This window comes from Loxodonta africana, chromosome 27 (genome assembly GCF_030014295.1).
Source record: "Loxodonta africana isolate mLoxAfr1 chromosome 27, mLoxAfr1.hap2, whole genome shotgun sequence".
In the NCBI taxonomy this organism is placed as follows: Eukaryota; Metazoa; Chordata; class Mammalia; order Proboscidea; family Elephantidae; genus Loxodonta; species Loxodonta africana.
The window spans coordinates 24,973,345-24,990,762 of NC_087368.1; positions in this window are offsets into that span (position 1 = coordinate 24,973,345).

The following is a 17,418-nucleotide window of genomic DNA, read 5'->3' on the forward strand; positions in this document are numbered from 1 at the left end:
AACAGATTCATTAAACCACCCAAAGACTTTCCAGAAGGCGTGTGCTTTAGGAAAGGCAGGGTATCATGAGCAGCTGTGGCCTTTTGTGGGTTTGCCTTTCTTTTTAGAAAACTGACATCTGTGATCACTCAGAGAATCCGAACTGATACTCAGGGAGGTCGGCCTCAGAGGAGAGACATGGAGAGTTTGGTCATGATCCCCGCTCAGTCACCTCACAGCTCTCTGACCACGAACAAGCCCCTAACTTCTGAGCTCTCCAGCTTCATAGCCAGTAAGCACACCTGTCCTGTCCGTATCATGTAGGCCAACCAACATTAATCCAGCTGACGTTGACTGTAGGCCTACTGTGTGCAGAATGGGAGCGTACCACTGTTACCCTGCCATGCCTGCAGCTTTAGTGCAGAGTCTGGCTGGAAATCAAACATGGGCCCAAGTCTTGTGAGCTTATAGAAACCTCTGGTAGCTGGCCTAAGTCCTCACTCTTGAAGAAAAATGTTCTCTAGCCCCTGTGCTATGTACCCAGGATCCTGCTGGGCAGTGGGAACAGGGAAAGGCACTGCTAGCAGAGGGAAGAGCATGCACGCCGCCAGAAGTTTTGCAGAGATGGGGCTGGCTGGGAGGCAGGAGCTAAGTTTGAGGAGATAGGTAGGCAGTAACTTGCCTGGGGGATTTCTGTGCTGGGATAAGGTATGTGGACCTTGGCCACAGAGTGCCAAGGGAAGTTTCTAGTCAGAAGAAAAAGCAAGTTGACCCCTTGACTGCTTCGTACCTAGCTGGAAGGCTCTACTGGGTGAGCAAGGAAGAGGTCTCTTCTTGAACGTTCCTCTGGAGTGCCAGAAGCCACTAGTGGCTCCTTACAACAGCTGAGACCACCCCAAAATTCTGCTACCCCAGTCTACACCCTTCACCCTACCTCTGCACTCCACCAAAGTCCCTGAATCTCTGAGGCCACCAGGGAGTGAAGGGGCTGCAGCTGTCCAGAGAAGCCCCTCCAGGCTCATGACCCAGCCCAGGAATCTTAGACGATGGCAGTCCAGGGCACCCCCAAAACATTAGCCTCAGGAGATCCCGGCAGCATCGGCCTCGTTTCCAGCCAGACTGCCAGGAAAAGCATGGAGGTCCGGAGAGACCCTCCCTACCTACCTCCTTCCCCTTGCCCATTGCTGGGAGTCCTCTCCAGCCAGGTCTTCAAGATAGGGCAAAAATTCCCAGGCAGAGTTACAGGGTGGCTGCCAAGTGGCCTTCTCCCCATCTGCTGGAGGCGTCCGGTTCTGGGGAGAATGCAGCATATGGGTTGGGGTCCACTGTGCTTTGTCATCCCACTGGCAAACATACCCCACTTGATACATTCCAGGGCCATGTCGTCATGGTATTTAGATAACGTGTTTGTTGACCACAAAGAAATAATCAGCCTGGCACATAACATTTTCTTCATAGTGGTGCTGGGATCTTTAAGCTGCCTCTTGGGAGCATCCAGAGTTTACAACCAGGAGGGAAATCACAGCAGGCTTTACGGGACCAGGAGGTAGAAGCCGTGATGGAGCATAAGGGGCTGTGTGGAGCCTGACCCTGCAGCCCGACTGACTGCCTGAGTGTGAGCCCTGCATCCTCCCCTTAATAGCTATGGGATCTTATACAAATCCCACAACTTCGTTGGGCCTCAGCTTCCTCATCTGCCAAATGGGATGATATAATAATACCTACCTTACAGGGGTATTGTGAGAGTTAAAATGAATTGACAATTAGAAAACTCTTAGAACAGTGCCCGGCATGAAATAAGCCCTAACCTAACATTAACATTAACCTGTTGCCGTCGACTTGATTCCAACTCATAGCCACCCTATAGGACAGACTAGAACTGCCCCATAGAGTTTCCAAGGAGTACCTGGTGGATTTGAACTGCCAGCTTTTTGGTTAGCAGCTGTAGCTCTCAACCATTATGCCACCAGCGTTTCTGAAATAAGCCCTAGATGACCAGTAACCAGTTGCTGTTTAGTCGATTCTGACTTACGGCGACTCTGTATGTGTCAGAGTAGAACTGTGCTCCACAGAATTTTCCATGACTGTGGTCTTTTGGAAGTAGATTGTCAGCCCTTTCTTCCAAGGCACCTCTGGGTGGACTTGAACCCCCAACTTATTGGTTAGCAGATGAGCATATTAACTGTTTGCACCACCCGCAAGGCACCTCTGGGTGGACTTGAACCCCCAGCCTTTCTGTTAGCAGATGAGCACATTAACTGCACCATCCAGGACTCCATAAGGGGCTGTTAAAATTAACCACATATGCAAAATGTAATCTGATGACAGGAACATTCTGAAAAATAAAATATGGAAGGCCTTCAGCCTCTCAGGGTGGTCAAAGGCAAGACTTCAGGCACAGAGAAGGAGGACGCCACCTCTGCAGATGTGCCCAGCATTCCAGGGGTACCTTAACTCTTTATTTTTTAAATAAAATTTTGTGTTTCCTCCTCAGCTAAGAAAGAACAGCAAATAGCCTCATTTAAAGCACTGTAGTACCCAGAAGCCCCCACAAATGGGATTGTAAAGATGCTGCTGACTCCACTTCCTTTTAAGGGTCTTTTTCTGAAAGTAGCGCCCGTCAGAAAAGCAGCGCACTAGCAGAGAAGCCAACCGGAGTGAAAAAGGGTCCATTTGTGTGGCAGAAACTGACGTTTAATTGGATTTCATAGATGGAGGTGGGCTTTTCTGCCGCTAAAGATGGCCCTGGGGGGCAGTATGGCGGTTCCTCCCCTTGGGCTGCTGCCGCACGGCACTCTGGGAAGGCGGCTGGCGCTCCTGCTCGGCCTCCTGCCTGGGCGAAGGGCTTCCTCAGAACCCCCAGACCAGACTCCACACAGCCCAGGCAGCACCCCCAGCTCCCACTCGGCCGCCGAGGGAGGAGGGCAAATCTGAGGGGCAGTCTTGCCCCTTCCTCTTCGGCCTTGGCCTCACTTCCCATCAGAGATCCTCAGACCACAACATGGGCGGCTCCTTCCAGTCTTAATTTCTCCTTTTCCTTCCCCCTGTGTTTCCTGCCAGCGCACCAGAAATGCTGCTGAAAATCCACTCTTCCCTTTAGTGCTTCTCCTAACCGCATTCATTCCCGACCAGAACAGGCCCGAGCCCTCCGCTCGCCGCAGCTGCAAGATAATATACAAGCCATTTTAAGCCTCACGCCTATGATTCCAGCAACCAGTATAATAAAACACAGGGTTATTTTGTGTTTTATTAACTGCCCCTTCCCTTCAGTTTGCATAATAGTGACTTAGATTTACATGCCGTTAAGACGGCCCTGCGTTATTTTTAATAGAAGGTGGGACAGGCTTCTCTCTCACTCGGTCCAGGCGCGTGATAAAGTAACCTCATGCGACGTTGTTGATGATGATGGCGTTCACACTTGCTGGGTCGGGGCAATGCCTTTTTTTCCAGATGGATACTCTATTGTAAAATGACTTCCCGCCGCAAGCTCGTCTCTCTGTCCCTCACGTCCATGTCATCTTCCTACAAACCGGATAAACTGCCTATTAAATTTAATTACAGCCCGAATGGCCGCACATCTTGATCTTTTGTTCCCCGGAGGGTACTGAATTCCACCAAGGTCCTTGAGGAGGAAATAAAATAAATCTGGAGGGTGCAGGCACACTCTCCCTCAAGGAGGCTTGCAGAGGGCAATGTTCGCCGCCACCTTTATTGTGGCTTCAGTGGTATCCCTGTAGCTGAGAGATTATGCAAACTTTTCTTTCTGACTTTCCGCAGTGACATTTTTATTGACTCCTGCAGACTGGTTTTAACAGAGGTGGGGAACTACAGATAGGGTGTGAGGGGCGTGGTACCCGTTACTGAACTGTTTGCATTTGCCAGGAGCCTAACGCCAGGCCTGGGAAGCCTCATCTTTGGTTGGATAATTTGGCTCTGCCTGGGGAAGCAGCAGGCTTTAAGGCCTCATGAGCAGGCCCAGGCCACAGGGCCCAAGAGAAGCAGCATCTCTGAGCCTCATCCTAAAAATGACAGTTGTTGTGGGACCTTTAAAACAAGCAAGAATCTGTGGGAACTCTGTTCACTCATTGATTCATTCAACACATATTTATTGAGCCACCACTGTGCAGCAGGCACTGTTCTAGACACTAATGATACGGGAATAAATAAATCAGACAAGACTTTGGTATGTAAGTAAGTTACAGAGTGTGTTAGATGGAGATTAAAAAACAAACAAACAAACAAACAAACAGTGCTGTCGGGCCAATTCTGACTCATAGCGACCCTATAGGACAGAGTAGAACTGCCCCACAGAGTTTCCAACAGGCGCCTGGCAGATTCGAACTGCTGGCCCTTTGGTTAGCAGCTGTAGCACTTCACAACTACGCCACCAGGGTTTCCAAGATGGAGATAAGAGCTGTGAAAATAGAGCAGGTTAGGAATGAATAAGAAGAGTGAAGAAGAATTGATGCCTTTGAATTATGGTGTTGGCGAAGAACACTGAATATACCATGGACTGCCAGAAGAATGACTAAACCTGTCTTGGAAGAAATACAACCAGAGTGCTCATCGGAAGTGAGGAGGGTGAGATTTCGTCTCACAAACTTTGGACATGTTATCAGGAGGGATCAGTCCCTGGAGAAGGACATCACGTTTGGCAAAGTAGAGGATCATCAAAAAAGAGGAAGACCATTGATGATATGGATTGGAACAGTGGTTGTTAATGAAGGGCTCAAATATACCAGCAATTGAGGATGGCACAGGACCGGGCAGCATTTTGTTCCATTATACATAGGGTCGCTATGAGTTGGAATCGAATAGACGGCATCTAACAACAACACAACAACAAGGAAGTGTCTGGAAGCTGGGGTGGGAGAGTGTTGAAATTTTCAATAGAGAGGTCAAGGGGAGCTCAAAAGGAAGTGGCATTTGATCATAGGCTTAAAGGAATTAAGAAGTGTGCCATGCAGATACTGGGAGGAAGAGCAATCCAGGTAGAGAGGACAGCCAGTGCAAATGCCCTAAGGCAGAAGCATGTCCGGTTTGTTGGGGAATAGCGAGAAGACCATGTGGCTGGGATGGAGGGAACGAAGGGGAGAGTGGAAAGCGGAGGAGGCTGGATCTGCTAACCCTCCTCGTGGGTTTTTACTTTGAGTGAGATGAGCAAGTGTTGGAGATTTTGAGTAGTGGAGTGACTTGATCTGACGTGTTTTCAAAGGATGCCCTTGTTGTTTTGATGAGAATAAAATGTAAGGAGGTCAGGGTGGAAAGGGAGAGAGCAGTGAGGAAGCTGTTGCATTAATCCAGGCAGGAGGTGATGGTGGTCAGCTCACGAGGGTGGCAGTGGAGGTGGGACATCTTGTCTAGGTCTTGACAGTTCTTTGGGAGGAGAATGTGAAACTCTCAGACCTAAACCCCCTTAAACTGTAACTGTGTGTTAGTCAGAATTCTTTTAATTACAAGTGATAGAAACCATATTCAAACTGACTCAGATTTAAAAGAGAGGAAAAAGAATCCTTGTATGGATCAGGTATGGCTGGATCCAGCTGCTCAAACAACACCTTCAAGACTGGGCCACCCTTCCTCTTGATCTGATTCAGGTTTGGTCTGGGGCCAGACTCTTTCATAGGGGTGATGTGTTTTTCCATTGGGAGGCACACAAATGACAGGTTGCATCTTTTTAAGATGTTAGTAACCGTGGATGATCCATACCTACAGCCATTAATTCATCAGGGTGGAAAAGGGTGTATCCGTATTCTGTCATTCCTTCCTCATTTATTAGCTGGAATATTTGCATACAGAGAAATTTTCCCTCATCTGCTACTTGATCCCTGGGTGGTGCCAGCTGTTTGCGCTCGACTACTAACCAAAAGGTTAGAGGTTCGAGTTCACCCAGAGGCACCTCGGAAGAAAGACCTGGTGATCTGCTTCTGAAAAATCAACGATCAGAAACCCTATGGAGCACAGTTCTGCTCTTGACATACATGAGATCTCTATGAATCGGAACCGACTTGACAGTGACTGGTGGTTACCTGGTGGTACGGTGGTACAGGCATAAAACTGAGCATTTTAAAAACATGAATCCAAGCTAAAGACTCAGCCAGGCTCACCAGGGAGCTCCCTAGTCAAGGCTGAAGTGTCAGCCTATTTACAGCAAGTGTGTTGAGCTCCTTGCCTACTGTTGGGGTTCCCAGAAGTTAGGCCTGATAGTGTTTTCTCTCCCCCTCTTAGAACTCCAGTGCTGACCATCGAGTCCGACTGGACCTGGGCCTCTGGGACAAATTCAGTGAACTGGCCACCAAGTGCATTATTAAAATCGTGGAGTTTGCTAAACGTCTTCCAGGCTTCACCGGCTTGACCATCGCAGACCAAATCACCCTGCTGAAGGCCGCCTGCCTGGACATCCTGGTATGTGCCGTTCTGAACTTGTTTGGGGGATGAGGAGGGAAGGAAGGAGACTGAGATGCTGCAAAGATCTCCAGAGGAGGTTTTGGTTCGTCAGCCTCACTTTCTCCTACCTCCTTTGCGCGCTGAGTCCTGCCCTCTCGGCTTGAATCTCAGTTCAATTGCCTAAAGCTCAGAGACCCCCTGGAGTCACACGGAACCTTCCTGCCCTCTCTGCCCGGTGTAGGAACCCTCTTTACATGATCTTGGGAAACAGACCAGCCAGGCTCGGCTTGTATGCCTTCAGGAACAGCTTAGTTGTTCACTGCCCCCAAAGCAGCCTTTCCCCATGGCCCGATTATTAGAAAGCTCATGCGGCTAGTGAGTGACCATCTTCCTTTCTGCTGCTCCCAGTCACCCGGTCCCTGGGGCCTCACAAAACATTGGTTTCCCTTCCCAGAACAGCCCCTTAGGTGTTTGAGAGACCCAGAAGGATTCTCCAGGTTAAACCAACTGGAGGTGCATAGCAGTGCCCCGGCACCACTCCCTCATCTCAAACCACCTCCACCTGTGGCCTCAGGAATACCCCTTCTCACTGTGGGCCTCAGTTTCCTCAGCTGTACAAAGGGGGTCCCCCATCGCGCCTTAACTCCTGCCATGTTCACACTGAGGCTTCCAGAGCCTTGGAGGGGATGAGGACGCCATCCACACCCTCATCCTCTGCAGGCCTCTGCTGTTACCCTGCATCAGGCATGGTGTGATCTGTCCAGGCTGGGCAGTTTCCTTGGGTGGGGAAGCAGCTCCCATGAGAGGTGGCAGGGACGTGTCCTGCCTGGGGCCTGAGTGCCAAGGCACATGGAGGCGTGGGAGGGGAGGCCAGTTCCAGGATGCATCAGAAAACAGGGACGGTAACATTAGCTTTTGCAGTGCTATAAATCATAGGTTTTTCTTTTTATTATGTCTTTCATAGCTTTGGGTATAAACCATTCTGAAGAGCAAATTGAGTTACTCACTATAATTTAAAAAAACACATATACATGCCCTTTCCTTCTGAGAAAGAGACAGTAGGGCGATGGGGGAAGGGTCCTGCAAGAACTTGAGTGTTTGCGGGTCCTTCCGTTCCATCATTAGACCTTAGGAGGAGTGGTGATGATTTCTCAATAACAGACACCAGCGGTCCTGAGAGCATAGCTGGTGATTTTCTTATAAAATCAGAGGGTCTGGGGTGAACTCAAAAACAACAACAACAAAAAAAAAAAAAAACATCAGGGTAGCATTTATTCATTACACATCCATACCCTGTTGAGTTTGCAAACTTCAGCTCCCCTGAGCCTCACACAATTCAGTGAGGTTGGTGGGGGTTGGGGTATGGATTCAGCCCATTTTACAGACAAAGAGCTGGAGGCTAGCTGAGTCACGAAATCATACAGCACCTGGGTGCTACAGCCAAAACTGGAGACCTAAATCCTTGGACTCCAAAGTCAAGAGAGTAAGTACAGACAAAAGAGGATGAGAAGCATAAACAAGAGCCCTCAGGGACAGCAGAGGTGTTAGAGGTCAGGGCGTGGGCCACAGGGAAAGAACCAGCCAGACAGCCTAAGATTAATAGAGGCAACTTGGACAAGTTAATAGTGATGTTAATAATGAACTATTAGAATAATTAGCAACAATGCCCAGGGCCTTCTAATGCTTTCCTCAGAATTGTTTGAAGTATAACAGCTCTACAGAATTTTACCTAAGCCTCAGAACACCCCCAAGATGTTAGTAGAAACTGGAGTTATCACCACATGATAAGAGATGTGACCAAGGTCCAGAGTAACTGAGTAATCTGATGGGGGCACAGAGCCAGTTAGCACCTGTACCTGGTAATGCTGTGGAATCCTGACTCTTGTGTATCACGCAGCCACCCAGCAGGGCCTGGAGCCTACAGCTTTCCCAGTGCTTGGACTCTGACCTTGTCCCTCTGCTTTTCTCATAACCCTGCTTTTGTCCAGCTGCCAGGTGGTGACAGACTGTGACCTCCACCCACACCCCCAACTCTCTGGGAAAGGTACAGAACAAGAGGGATGAGATCCCTCTGGGAAAGCACCTGTTTCCGTAAAGCTACATGCTCAGTGATCAGAATGCAGTCTACACAAGATTTAGAACTCCTCTTAAAGGTCCCCTTCCCGCCTCCACGGCTATTTTCCTACTCATCATGTTTACACTTAGCTGTGCTCCTCTGGTTTGTCTGTGCTTCCAAGAATCAGCCCTTAGCCCCACATTGGAGTCAGCAAGAACAGGAACCAATTTCTGTGACCTTGGTCAAGCCATTTAACCCCCTCCAAGCCTCAACTTCCCCCTCTGTAAACAGGAAGACCAATAAGGTGTGAAATATGGTAGTTATTTAAATAAGGGAGAATTAAAGACGGTAATGACCGTAAGCACCTAGCACGTACTTTGTGCTCAGTCAGTGGTGTTGAAAGTAGTGTCAGGGGCTGCGTTAAGTCTGAGTGAGCAGTTTTAGCCTCTGGGTCAGGAGTCAGAAAACTCTTTTAATCACTCTTCCTGGCCGTACAGGGGTGGAGAATGTGGGGAGGGTATGTGTTCCATAGGCAAAGGGGGAGAAACTCCTAGTCAGGGGAAGGGCAAAGGCCTCTAGTTATATGGGATGAAACAAGCATACTGATATTTGGCCCCAGACAAGAGCTCATTTCCAAGAATTTGTAGCAAAGGCAATTAACCACAGATCCTGAAAAATGCACAACTTCAAAGAGCATCTTTTGGATGAGGAATATCAATTGGCTAAGCTGTTTAGAAGAATCTTCTTATCTGAGCCATTGATGTATGGAGAGCATGAGACAGACCAGAAGGACGGACAGACAGACACAGGCTGAGGCTATTCTCAGCTTCTAGGAAGGAATGCTGAGTTTGTCCCAAAGGTTACCACCCCAACCAAGTGCCATCTATTCAAAGCCAGCAGTTCCCTTGTGTGTGGTCTCCCCGATGAGACAGGGGCATTTATTTGCGATTGCAGGCCTGCAATGGGAGGACACGGTCAGGTGCAGCAATGCTGCTGAAGCTCTGGGGAAGAGCTGATTTACAGTCTTGAGGTAGGAGCCCCACTGAAGCAGGTACAAGGGGGAGGAAAAGCCTTTAACCTGTCCTGCCCCCATTCCCTGCTGCCCTCCAGAGGGTCTCTCATCCCAGCCCTGCTTGGTGGGGCCTGTCTGCGGGCCCCCATACAGACTCTTTGGTGGGAGCCCTCAGCCATGCTTCCCTCACTGGGCTGGGGAGTGGGGATTCTGAGGTCCATCACTGGGTTCATGATTTCTCGTAGGAGCAAGTAGCCAAAGATGGGCAATCTCTTCAAAATCCCTTCATTGCAGATGGAATTTTCCATTCCTCCCCTCACCCAGGAGTTTAACATGCTGGGCCTGTGTTCGGAGCAAGCGAGGGAGCCCCCGAGAGTGGCCTCTTCACCGGAGCCTTGCCCTCGTGTTTTCTTCTTGCTTAATCTCCTCTATCCTCTTTTGCTTACTTCATCCACTCTTCCCTCTCAGCTGCCTCTTCTTCACTGCAGGAAAGTGGAAACAAGTCTCTCTTGACCTGAAAGAAAACTCAGAAGAACGAACAACCCTGGAGGCTATCTGACCTTTCTGGTTTCTCTCTCCTCCCTCTAGTCCTCCCTTCTCCCCTCCTTTCTTTTGTTTCTTCCACAAATATTCACTGAGGGCCTACTGTGTGCCAAGTACTGTTGTAGGCTGTGAAGACACCACAGGGCCAAACCCTGCCCTCAGGGGAGAAGGAAAATAAGCAAATAATGTTGTAGGTGCTGCAAGGAAAAAGGAAAGTAGAATGATGGAGCAGAGAGTGACTGAGGTGGGCTGATTCCTATAGTGCAGTTAGGGAAGCAGGTGACCTTTAAAGAGACCTGAGTGAAGCATGAAGCAACAGAAAGAGCTGGAACCAGTAAGGCTGATGGAAGAAGCGGAAGGGTGAGCCAGTAGGAAAGAGCAGAGTTCAGAGACCCCGGGGTAGGGGAGTTCTTCGTGCATTTGAGAAACAGGGAGGAAGAGAGTGTGATATGGGGGGTGGGGGGGAGCGCGGAGCACAGTGATCGTAGGGGAGCAGGGGGACCTGAGACCAGAGAGGAAATGGGACATGAGGTACAGCGGGGCCATGTGGATTTTCGTTTTCAGTGTAATGAGGAGTCATTGGGTTTTGAGTGGAGGCAGGCCACGGCCTGACTTTTGTTTTAAGAAGTTCATTCTGTCTTGCCATGCAGCACTGAATGAATATTGGTTGAAGGAATGAATCTTATGCATGTTGACTGAGCCCTCACTGTGTGCCAGGGACCAGGGATTAGGTGATAGAATAGATAGGTTCCTGCCCTCCTGCAATTTATAGTTGACGCTTCAACCCAGCCTAGGCCAGCTCCTAGTTTAACCACAGTACTCGCTCTCCCCACTCCACTCCCCAGAATGGCATCATACTGATCTCACTCCCCTTTTGACCTGTCCCAGCTGTTGGATTGAGGTTACCCGTGGAGGCTCTGAAGCCAGCCTGCCTAAGTTCAAAATCTGGCCCTGACATGTACTAGCTATGTGGCCTTAGGAAAATTACTTTACCTCTCTGAGCCTTAGTTTCCTCACATTTAAAATGAAGGAAATAATAGACTTCTCCTTATAGGATCTAGGACAGCGTTTGGAACATAATAGGCCTCAGTCACCTTACATCTTATTACTGTTATTGTTAAGCCTCCCCACACCCTACGAGGGGGTCCTGTTACCATCCACATTTTGCAGATGAGGCAACCAAGGTCCGGGTGGAAGCCAAGGACCTATGGGGCACCCCAGAGGGAGTTTTCAGCCTCTGGATAAAGGAGAGGAGAATTACCGTTACAAAAGGGAGAAAGTTGAGCTATTTTCTGATGAGAGGATAACTTGCTTTGCCAGGATTCCGTAACGACTGCAATGGAGAACTCCATAGATAGCTGTAAGTTTTATAATAAAATCACACAGGCCATGGTGAGGGGTAATTCACTTGCTATCAAGACGAGATTTTAACATCAGCCCCTCTGGTTGGTGTTCAGAGGCCCTGAGCAGGGGTGCACCTGGGGCATTTGAGAAACAGGGAGGGAGACAGTGTGAAATGGAGGTGATGGGCAGTGGTGCTCAGCCCCTTGGGAGAGGAAGCGGGTGTCCTCCTTCTGGGACCCAGGCCTGTGGCTGCCCTGAGTCTGCCCAGGTTACCCCCACAGAGCAGCCATTTCCCATGTCTCAGAAGTGGGGCTGGGTACCCTTTGTCATGGGGGGAAGCTGCTGGTCTGTCCTGCCCCACAGACACCTCCTCCCTGTCACTCTCCTGTCATTTCCCCGGACCCCGATCAGTCTCTTTCCTGACCCAAGGCCTTTGTACATTTGGGTCATTCCTTCTGGAACAGCCTTCCCGCACCTTTCTCCGGGCTGGCTCCTTCTCCTCTCTGCTTAAGTCCACCTCCTCAGAAAAGTCTTCCCTGACCAGCCACTTTGTGTATTTTGTAACTAGGGGTATGTTTACCCGTGTCTTCTGCACAGGGCTGTCAGCTCTGTGAGGTCAGAGATCTTGCCAGGGTTGGTCACTGTGGGGTCCATCAGTACCTGGCACAGTTCAGGCTCAGAAGAGACATCCAGTGACTTTGTGGCTGAGTGAATGAACTAATGAGCTAGTGAAGTAAAGACTGAAACTTGATTCCAGAATGTGTGCTGCTTTCTGAGTGGAGGGCCTACCCAAGCTCCAGTGCGAGGTCTTTTTCTGTGGGACACACGGGACTTCCCTGGTCCTGCCACCTGCTGCCCTCACTTCCCCCAAGGAAAGCGTTCCCATGCCAGTCACAGGGGCATCTTGCTTCTGGTGACACAAAGTGACTGCCCTGCATGACTTCAAAAATGTGATTTGTGGCTCCTGGGGCTCTGAGGACCATGTGGCTAGACAGCCACTGGGACCATTCCCACAGGAACCTGCCCCCCCACCTGCCCCGGGGACTCAGTAGAGACAAAATAGCAGGCTGGAGAGGAATGAGCTCTGTCCTTGGAGCCCCACAGCCTGAGTTCCCACATCACATTGCCTCTGGCCACCTGTGTGGGTCATGATGAAGTTGTGTGTCTCTCTGAGCCTCAGTTTACTCACTTGTGGGTGTGGAGCAATTAACCCATCAGTCATAGGGTGTCACTGTGAGGGGGTGGACCCTGGAGCCAGACCCTGTGTTCAAATCTCAGCTCTGCCACTTAGGAGCTGTATGACCTGAGAGAAGCTTCCCGACTTCTCTGAGCCTTGATTTTCCCATAAGTGAAATGGGTAAAATAAAAAAACCCATTGCCATTGAGTCAGTTGTGACTCATAGCAACCCTAGAGGTCAGAGGAGAACTGCCCCATTGGCTGTGATCTTTACAGAACCAGACCGCCTCATCTTTCTCCCTCGGAACGGCCGCTGGGTTCAAACCACCAACCTTGTGGTTGGCAACCTAGCGTTTAACCACTGCGCCACCAGGGCTGTTGCAGGTATAATACAGCTCTTCCCTAATAAGGTTGTTGGGTGAAGGGATTGAGGGTGTGCATACGAAGCCCTTAGCATAATACCTGGCACATCACAAGCGCTCATTTAAGTTGACTGTCGTCACCGTCAGTGTTGAGTAGCCCAGATCCTCTTTGTGAACTGCTGAGTACTGAGCTGACAGCAGTGACCCAGCTGTCATGGTGGTGACGTCCATTACAGCAGCCGTGAGCCACCTGTGGCTGTCAAGCCCTCGGCATGTGCTAAGTGTAACAGAAATGCTGGATTTCAAAGACCTAGTATTGAAAAATGTAAAGTATCTCCCGAATAATTTTTTATATAGATTACAAGTTGAAACAAAAATATTTTGGATATATTGGATTAAATTATTAAAGTTAATTTCACCTGATGCTCTTGACATTTTCTAACGTGGCAGCTAGAGTGCTGGCCCAGAAAACAGTAACAATAAAGAGAGACTCCTGCTCCTAGCACCTGCGTAAACGAAGGCCAGTGGCAGGTCCTGCTGGGAAAGCTCTGTTCCTACAAGTTCACCCAGGTAGGTACTGTGTGCCCCCAGTAGACAGACACACAAAGCTCTGTATGTGTTGTTGTTATTATTAACACTATTTAAACGTTCCCATAAGCACTTGGGGTTAAATAGTCAAATCAGATCAGGATCTGTCCACAAAATGCCAAACTCAATCAGTGTGAGGTCTGAGAAGGGTGAGCAATTTGAGTGTTCTCTTTTGCCTAAAAACTTAGAAATCCCAGGATGCCCCCTCAGGTGGTTACAAGGTGAGAGAGGTTCTGATGGAGGAATGCAGTTGACTTATTCAACAGATATCCATTAACCACCTATTTTTTGTGTGTGTGTGGAGGGAGGAGCCCTGGTGGTGCAGTGGTTAAGAGCTCGGCTGCTAACCAAAAGGTCAGCAGTTCAGATTCGCTCCTTGGAAACCCGGTGGGGCAATTCTCTTTCCTGTAGGGTCAGTATGAGTTGTAATTGACTCCACAGCAATGGATTGGGTTGGGTTGGGTTTACGGGTGTAGAGGGAACTGTACTAGGTGCTAAAGATACAGCAGAGAGCAAGAGAGATGAGTAGAGATTTCATTTTAGGAGCTCACATTCTAGAGGGCAGACAGGTCGATAAGCTTAGATAGTGCCAAGCACTATGAAGAAAAAACAGGGTGATGGTTCATACCATGCAACCGTACACAACAGTGGAAAAGAACACATGGGGTGAATCGCACAGTCATGATACCGAGTGAATAAAAGCCAGACACAAAAGAGAATATCCTGTGTGATTACATTTATCTAAAGTTCAAGAAAAAGCAAAACTAATCTGTAGGATTAGAGATCAAAATAACAGTTACTTTGGGGAGGCGCTTTTACTGGGAGGGGTAAAGGAGCCTTTTGAGGGCTAGAAATGTCCCTATCTTGACCCAGGTGATGGTTGCTCAAGTGTAGGCTTAGGGGCGAAGTGCATTAAGCTATACGATGGAGATGTGTGCACAGCTCAAGGCATGAATGTTTTATTGTCTATCGCTGTGTGACAAATTACCCCACAACTTATTAGCTTAATACAAGAAGCGTTATTATCTCACAATGTCCCTGTGGGCTGGGAACCTGGAAGTGACTCAGCTGGGCGGTTCTGGCTCAGGGTCTCAAGTTTTAGTCAAGACATCATCTAGGGCTGCAGTCGTCTGAAGGCTTGACTGGGGCTGGAGGATCCAAGATGGCACATCACACACCTGGCAAATTAGTGCCGGTTATTGATGGGCTTCGTTCCTTGGCACATGGATGAGGCTTCTTGAGGGTCCTCATACACATCAGCTGGCTTTCCCCAGAGCAAGCAATTCAAGAGAGCAAGGAGGCCACAAAGCCATTTATGACCTAGTCGCGGAAATCACATATTGTCACCTCCACCATATTCCATTTGTTAGAAGGTAGTTACTAAGTCCAGGCCACACTCAAGGGGAGGGGAATTAATTTAAGTCCCACTTCGTAAAGGGAGGCGTATCAAAATTTTGTGGACATATTTTGAATAGCCACATGTTACATTGCAATTCAAAATATCTTTTTTTTTTTAATTCTAAGAGGGTGGTCTGATGGAAAATAATGGGTTTGAGGGAAGGTGGTCACTGTGCTGAGGTGGTGACATCTGAGCTGAGATCTGAATAAGGAGGAGCCAGCCGCAGGAAGATGGGGGAAAGCATTGACAGTAGACGGAATAGGAAGTACAAATGCTTTGCAGCAGCAGTGAGTTGTTGGGAACTCAGAAAGAAGGCAGACAGGACCAGAAGGCAGTGAGCAAGGGGAGGCGGAACAGTTGGAGTTGGCAAGGTCAGTGGAAGCCATGGAGGCCACAGACAGAAGTTTGGATTTCATTCTCAAGATGACTAGGAGCTATTGGGAGAACTTTAGCAAGGACAGATCTCTGACGTTGTGCTCTAGCTGCTGTTTGTGGATTCCGTACCTGGGTTCGGGTAGAAATAGGGACCAGTTCAGAGGAGAGAAGATGGTGGATGGAGGAGGAGACAAGACTCTGGCTCCAGCTCCGGCTCCCACAAGCTCACTTCCTTCTGGGCTCCAGCTTCGGCCAGTGGGTTCACTGAGGGCGCGCACAACTCACTGTCCTGTCAAACGAAGTGAAAAGATACACAGTTGTCCTTGCTGACAGCAAGAAGAGAGGGTCCTCTTTGCCCTGAGGAGGATCAGCTTGGACCATCAACAGGAGCTTTGTTGGTCCTTTCCTGAGTCAGCCTCGCCTGGGCTATTTTTACCCATCTCATGGGACCTGCATGCTAGTCTTTGAGATAAAATGCCCTTCTTTCAAACAAAGGGTATTTTAATCCTGGAAGAGAACGTGGCCATTACCACTTGACTTAAGTGTGACAAAATGAAACCGTTTGGTTTGGGTCCAAAGGCAGGACTGGCCAGAAGCTGGGAGGGTGCCTGTTGCACACTGGACCGGTCTTGTCTCGTGGCTGGGGTAGGTGAAGGATGTGGCTGCTCCCCGGATAGAAGACGACACTATTTGTCCATCTCAGGTCACGTGGCCTTCCTCGCTGGATGCACAATTAATAGTTGGATTTGGATTTCAACTTTGCAGGGAGAGAGGCAATGGGATGTCATTTAGACGCTTCATCAGGATCCAAATATTTTGCAACATTTGAGGAAGAAAATCCTTTATAATAGTTGGAAAGAGATGTTTGTGTGCTACAGTTTGGACTTGGATTTCTAAACGAGTTGCTAATAACTTGCAAATTTCTAAATCCTGGTCTTTTATTCTCAGTGAATCCTCAGTTTCTGTCACTCTTCAGGGGACAGAATCTTGTGCATTCGTGTATCTTGGTAGCATGTTAAAGCTGCGAAGACTTAATTTAGTACCAGTTTTTTGTTTTTTTTTTTTGGTTCCAAGCTAGAAACGTCTGGAGGTTTTGAGCCCACAGATATTCGGCATCCTAACAACACGTAGCATCTTGTGGTTACTGACCCACGACACTCCCTGAGTAGGCAGTATTTCTTTGTGCTTCTCCAGGTAGTTGAAGGAACTTGAAGCTCGGGATTGGGTGCCTAGGCTGAGGCACTGCCGCTTGTACGATCTTGGGTGCCACACTTCTCAGGGCTGTCAAGGGAGTGTAAGGGTTGCACTCAATGGCCTCTGGGTTCCCTTGCCGCTCCGACATTGGGAACAGCTTCATACCCCATCAACTACCAAGGTGAAGTGAATAGCTGGTCAGGAACCCAGAAGAAATGACCAGACAGATACCTCAGAGGCAAAAAAAATGTCCACACATCCAAGGAAGAAGAATCATTGTGATGTTTGGCTACCACTCGTATTACCAGTGATTTCCAGTTCATTGTGCTACTTGACCACACAACAGGAACATTATAAATTTGAGAATATGTCCTGATTTAAATGATTTTCTTCCTCCCCAGTGTAAAGTGAGGTTTGTAGAGCTTTCTGTTTCCAGGCTATGGGCTGTGCACTTCTGTACCCCAGGTCAACCTCCACGAATAGTCGTGCAGGTTGTGTACTGTGCAAAGGCACCCAGGCCAGGGGACAAATGGGGCTAATATGAAATCAGTACTGCACCAGAGGTCGCCTAATCTTAGAGAGGCATCTGGGTTGGAATATGGCAAGAAGGAATGAGGTAGCTTTGAAGTGGTAGTTAAGGGCACAGGCTCTGAAGATGGATGCCCTGAATTCAAATCATGCCATCTAGTAGTTATGTGACCTGGGCCACACCATTCAGGACTGTTTCCTCATCTGTAAAATGAATAGTAGTACATCGCTTAAACTTTCTGAGCCTCTGGTCCCTCGTCTGTAAAATAAAAAGTTTGAAAGATTGAATATAGGGCATGTGTAAATACTTGTCGGCACTGGGTTCTGGGTTTATAATACTTGACAGATACTAGACATCTAATAAATGGTGGATAAGTCTCTTTTTTGGTCAACTGTAAGCTCTTTAAAGGATAGTGACTTACTCATCCTCATATCCACAGCGTCTGGCACAGTGCCTAGGATGTAAGTAGGTAC